Consider the following 6,652-nt stretch of genomic DNA (forward strand, 5'->3'; position numbering starts at 1 on the left):
GCAACCCAGTTTGATTTGAAACCAATGATCTTTCAAACGCTACAAACGGTGGGCCAATTTTGTGGTATGCCCATGGAATATCCACATCTCCACCTTCGATTATTTATAGAGGTGAGTGATTCATTCAAGATAGCTGGTGTGACTGAAGAAGCACTGAGGTTGAAGTTGTTTCCATACTCGTTGAGAGATCAAGCACGAGCATGGCTCAATTCATTGCCACCAAGTTCCATATCTACATGGAAAGAATTAGCAGAGAGATTCTTGGTTAAGTATTTCCCACCTAGCAAAAATGCTAAATTAAGGAACGAGATCACAACTTTCCAACATTTGAATGATGAGTCTTTGGATGAGACTTGGGAGCAATTCAAGGAGTTACTTCGTAAGTGTCCTAATCATGGGATTCCTCATTGTATCTAGTTGGATACATTCTATAATGGTCTCAATGCACATACAAGATTGATGGTAGATGCTTCCGCGAATGGTGCAATTTTGTCTAAGTCTTATAATGAGGCTTATGAGATCATCGAGAGGATCACGAGTAATAACTATCAATGGCCAACAAATCGAACAGCTTCAGGAAGACGTGTAGCTGGAGTTCATGAAGTTGACTCCCTCACTTCGTTATTAGCTCAGGTATCGTCTATTTCCTCTATGTTAAAATAGTTAACCGCTAGTAGTACTAATAATTTTACAGCTCAGCCACCAAGTCCGTTTAAAGTAGTTTCCTATGTGTACTGTGGGAAAGGTCATTGTTTTGAGAATTGTCCATCAAATCCCGAGTCAGTGTACTATGTGGGGAACCAATATCAAAATAGGAGTGGACAAGGACCCCAGTCCAACTTCTACAATCCTTCATTGCGTAATAATCCTAAATTTTCTTGGAGCAACCAAGGAAATGGACCGAACAATAACTTATTGCAGCAAAGACCTAACCAATCTCAGGGGTTTAATCAGCAAGCTCTAAAACCACCTCAAGCTAAGGCATCAAACAGTTTGGAGAACTTGTTGAAAGCGTACATGGAAAAGAATGACGTTTTGATCCAAAGCCAAGCAGCAACACTGAAAAATTTGGAAAACCAAATGGGTCAGTTGGCTACGGAGCTTCGTAATAGGCTGCAAGGAACCTTGCCGAGCGATACTGAGAGTCTAAGAAATTTGGGTAAAGAACATATCAAGGCAGTGGCATTGCGAAGTGGTAAAATTCTAGAACCCCGATTGATTAATGTCAAAGATAATCCCATTGAGAAGAATCAATCAGCTGTTGAAGTTCTTACACCAAAAGAATCAGAAACCAATCTCAGGGGTTTAATCAGCAAGCTCTAAAACCACCTCAAGCTAAGGCATCAAACAGTTTGGAGAACTTGTTGAAAGCGTACATGGAAAAGAATGACGTTTTGATCCAAAGCCAAGCAGCAACACTGAAAAATTTGGAAAACCAAATGGGTCAGTTGGCTACGGAGCTTCGTAATAGGCTGCAAGGAACCTTGCCGAGCGATACTGGGAGTCTAAGAAATTTGGGTAAAGAACATATCAAGGCAGTGGCATTGCGAAGTGGTAAAATTCTAGAACCCCGATTGATTGATGTCAAAGATAATCCCATTGAGAAGAATCAATCAACTGTTGAAGTTCTTACACCAAAAGAATCAAAAACTGCAAAGTCTGACAAGGTAAACCCTGACTTAGTGAATTCATATATTTTAACATCTTCTTTGGATACAGATTTACCTACTCAAAAAAGTTGTCTGGTTTAACCGAAAGTTCCATCACCTCTATATCCACAAAGATTGCAGCAACACAAGCAGAAACATGAGGTGCAATTTAAGAAGTTTTTGGATGTTTTGAAGCAGTTACACATCAATATTCCGTTGGTGGAGGCTTTAGAAAAAAATATCAAATTATGTGAAGATTATGAAGGATATACTGTCCATGAAGAAACGACTGAGTGAAAATGAGACCCAGGAAGCTTTACTATACCCTGTGACATTGGTGAATCTTACTGTGGTAAAGCTTTGTGTGACTTAGGAGCGAGTATCAAATTAATGCCTAAGTCTATTTTTAAGATGTTAGGGATAGGTGAAGTAAGACCTACAAATGTAACGCTTCAGCTAGCAGATCGATCGTTAGCATATCCCAAAGGAAAGATCGAGGATGTTTCGGTAAGAGTCGATAATTTTATTTTTCCTGTTGATTTCATTATTTTAGATTTTGAAGAAGATAAGGAAGTGCCAATTATCCTTGGGAGACCTTTCCTAGCCATGGGGAGGACATTAATTGATGTGCAGAAAGGCGAACTCACCATGCAAGTTCAAGATGACCATGTAAGTTTTAGCATTCTTAAAGCGATGAAATTTTCTGATTCGATAGAGAAGTGTTCAGTTATGGAAGAGATAGGAACCTTGGTTTCTATGGAAAGTAACTTTAAGGAAGATCTATTGGAGAAAGCTTTAGAGTTTTACCCTTTGGAGGATGAAGAAGGTGAAGAAAACATGACATTGATGGAAGCCAATCTGAGAAATTTTATTTAATCCACATGGTTTAAACCGTTGGAGTTAGAAGTCAGAGAATTTGTGCAACCCAAGTTTTCAATCGAAGAACCACCTACACTCGAACTAAAGGTACTTCCTTTTCATTTGAAATATGTTTATTTAGGTGGCTGTTCTACTTTGCCTGTGATTATTTCAGCAGAACTAATGAAAGATCAATAGGAACAACTGATTGTTGTTTTAAAGAAATTTAAGAAAGCAATTGGTTGGACATAGCTAACATTCAAGGTATAAGCCCTTCTTTTTCCATGCATAAAATCATTTTAGAAGAAGGTGAAAGAGCTCAATTTGATGGGCAAAGGAGGCTCAATCCTATTATGAAGGAAGTTGTGAGGAAGGAAGTGATCAAATGGTTAGATGCAGGAATCATCTATCCTATTTCAGATAGTTCGTGGGTAACTCTGGTGCAATGTTTGTCGAAGAAAGGTGGAATCACGATTGTTGAAAATAAGTGTAACGAGTTAATTCCAACGAGAACTGTTACCAATCGGAGAATCTGTATTGATTATAAAAAGTTGAACAAAGCCACTCGAAAGGACCATTTTCCGTTGCCTTTTATGAATCAGATGTTGGATCGACTGGCAGGTAATGAATTCTACTATTTTTTAGATGGCTATTCGGGATATAACCAAATAGTTATAGCCCCGGAGGACCAACATAAAACAACCTTTACTTGTCCATATGGTACGTTTGCTTTTAGGCGAATGTCTTTTAGTTTATGCAATGCACCTGCAACTTTTCAACGATGCATGATGGCAATATTTACTAATATGGTTGAAATTTTGTTGAGGTTTTCATGGATGATTTTTCTATTTTTGGTAACACTTATGATATCTGTTTGAGTAATTTGACTAAGGTACTGAAGAGATGCGAAGAGACGAATCTTATCCTTAACTAGGAGAAATGTCATTTTATGGTTAAGGAAGGGATTGTCTTAGGCCATAGAATTTCAAAGAAAGGAATTGAAGTCGACAAAGCAAATGTGGATGTAATTGAAAGATTAACAGCCCCAATTAATGTGAAAGGAGTCATAAGTTTCTTATGCCATGTCGATTTTTATCGAAGGTTTATCAAAATTTCTCAAAAATTTCTAAACCGTTGTGTTTGTTGTTAGAGAAAGATACAGTGTTCGATTTCAACAAAGCATGTTTGGAAGCTTTTGAAGATCTAAAAAAGCAGTTAATCTCAGCCCCAATAATCATTACACCTGATTGGAACTCACATTTTGAGTTGATGTGCAATGCAAGTGACTATGCTGTTGGAGCTGTGATGGGTGAAAGAAAAAATAAAGTGTTCCACCCCATTTACTATGCAAGTAGAACCTTGACGGGAGCCCAACTCAATTATACGATAATTGAAAAGGAACTATTTGCTATAGTTTTTACTTTTGATAAATTCTGCTCATATCTTATAGGTACCAAAGTTACAGTATTTACTGACCATACAGCCATTAAATACTTGTTCACGAAGAAAGATGCAAAACCAAGGCTAATTCATTGGATACTTTTACTCTAAGAATTTGACCTTGAGATCCAAGACAGAAAAGGTGTTGAAAATCAAGTAGTTGATCACCTGTCGAGGTTAGAGCAAGATGAGGTAACTCGATCACGTGTGCTTATCAACGAGAATTTCCCAAATGAGCACTTCTTTGAGGTGAGTTGAATTCATGAAACACCTTGGTTTGCTGATTTTTCCAATTATCTTGCATGTGGAACAATTCCTCGAGAAATGACATACCAACAAAGAAAGAAATTCCTTCATGATAATCAGTATTATCTTTGGGAGGATCCCTTTTTATTTAAACAATATGCAGATAATATAATTCGAAAGTGTGTAGCTGAAAGTGAGATTGTTAAGATCTTATATCATAGCCATTCATCTCCAAGTGGGGGACACTTTGATGGTTCACGTACTGTAGCAAAGATTTTGCAAGCAGGTTTCTTTTGGTCTACACTATTTAAAGATGTTTACGCTTATGTAAAGAACTGCGATAAGTGCCAAAGAACTGGAAATATATCAAGGAGGAATGAAATTCCCTTAACAAATATTTTGGAGATTGAATTATTCGACGTATGAGGCATTGACTTCTTAGGCTGGTTTCCTTCTTCGTATGGGAACAAATACATCTTAGTTGCTGTGGACTGTGTATCCAAGTGGGTTGAAGCTGAAGCATACCCTACAAATGATGCTAAGTTAGTCATGCGATTCCTACATAAACATGTGTTTACACTATTTGGGACACCAAGAGCTACTATTAGTGATGAAGGGTCTCACTTTGTGAACAAATAGCTTAAGTGGTTTCTTGAAAAATATGATGTAAAGAACAAGATTTCTACTGCTTATCACCCCAAGTCCAATGGGCCGTGAAATCCAAGGTATCCTTGAAAAAGGTAGTACGCCCTAGTAGAAAAGATTGGTCTCGAAGGCTTGATGATGCATTATAGGCCTATCGAATAGCATTTAAGACTCTGTTGGGAATGACTCCTTATCGGTTAGCCTTTGGAAAGGCATGCCATTTGCCATTAGAATTGGAGAATAAAGCTCGCAGGGCTTTAAAGTAGTTAAATTTTGATCTTAAGCAAGCCGGTGAGAGAAGGATGTTACAACTGGATAAGTTGGAAGAGTTGAGGTTGTTTTCATATGAGAATGCCAAAATGTGTAAAGAAAGATCAAAGAGATGGCATGATACTCATATACAACTTCTCAAGTTTAAAGAAGGTCAGAAGGTGTTGCTGTTTAATTCAAGGCTGAAGTTATTTCCTGGGAAGCTGAAATCCTGATGGAAAAGACCCTATACCATCTACTGAGTTTATCCTTACGAATCTATTGAATTATACGACAATTATGGAGGTACCTTTAAAGTTAATGGTCAATGTCTCAAACACTACTGGGATGGTGAAGATGAGAGAATTGAATCCTCGCTCATCTTAACAGACCCTTACTTTTTCATGAACTCATTGTGTAAATAAATAATTAATTAAAACTTATTTTTTAATTTATTACATTTAATTAATTCTGTCTAAGGAAATTGGAACTTAAGAGGGACCACTGTGACCCCTCCAACCTTTTTTGGGAATTAATTTAATGTAATTTGTTAAGAAGAAATTTTATAATTAAAATTTTTAAGTTTCATTTTATTCAATCTAAATTTTAAATTTTTATGTTAATAAAGGGGGTCAAATTTGGCCAAGTACTAATCAATTTTTTTAAGATACAATCTGAGTTTAAGGCCCAAGACAACAAAAAGGTGAAAAATATTAGGCCTTGCCGTCATACCCATTACTTGTCGTCTAAGTAACTTTAATATAGCTAAATTTTTGCTACATGTTGCCCTAATTTTTCCCTATATAAACCCCTTTTCATTCTACTAATTTTCATATCCCTTAAAGCAATTTGCTTCCACCCTAAAAATCCTTAAATCTCTTCTTTGTGCCGTCAACCTCAAATTCCGAAAGAAACCCTAGTCCTTTTCTTTCTTTTTGCCAAAATTCCCTATTGCTGCCGTAAAGAGATTGCTGCTGCACCATCCTTGCTGCCGCAAGATTTTTGTCGTAGCAAGTTATACCAATTTTGTCGATTTCTCTTTTCTCTCTTGTGCGGAAACTCTGCCGAATTTTTGGGAAAGTACCATGTCTCTCAAAAAAACTAGATCGTCAAAAACTACTCCTGAAAACCCAATTGTTGTTGATGAAGTGAAAGAGCGATTTGATTCAATTTTCAAGCATCAACCTATGATGTCAGAAAAAGGTTTTCATCTGAAAAGCAATGATGTGATGGTTGTTCCTGTGCCAATTAGAAAGATAATCAATGCTTTCAAATAGGAACGATTCTGTGATGCTCGTTCGCTTCTCGATGATGAACTAATTTGAGAATTCTATGCTAGTTTGACTATGCAAGATGCTACTAAAGTCATCGTTCGAAAGAAAAAGGTACCTCTTAGTTCTAAGTTCACTAATGATTTGTTTAATTTACATGATGTTAAAGAAGATGAGTACTACCCTATGATGAACAATATCAATTGGGATTTTCTTCAACAAGTGCTTGATGTTGTGACAAATTCGGGATCCCAATAGATTATAAGAAAGTATGGGAGCCATTCTTGGCGAAGA

General features: G+C 36.9%; 1 non-coding gene across 1 annotated transcript; it reads right to left on the reverse strand.

Annotated features, from left to right (window-relative positions):
* Positions 1-294: 294 nt before the first annotated feature.
* LOC121217992 (small nucleolar RNA R71) lies at positions 295-401 on the reverse strand. The gene has a single exon (XR_005914265.1). It is a non-coding gene; the product is annotated as a small nucleolar RNA R71 (small nucleolar RNA).
* Positions 402-6,652: the final 6,251 nt, after the last annotated feature.

This window comes from Gossypium hirsutum, chromosome D05 (genome assembly GCF_007990345.1).
Source record: "Gossypium hirsutum isolate 1008001.06 chromosome D05, Gossypium_hirsutum_v2.1, whole genome shotgun sequence".
In the NCBI taxonomy this organism is placed as follows: domain Eukaryota; kingdom Viridiplantae; phylum Streptophyta; class Magnoliopsida; order Malvales; family Malvaceae; genus Gossypium; species Gossypium hirsutum.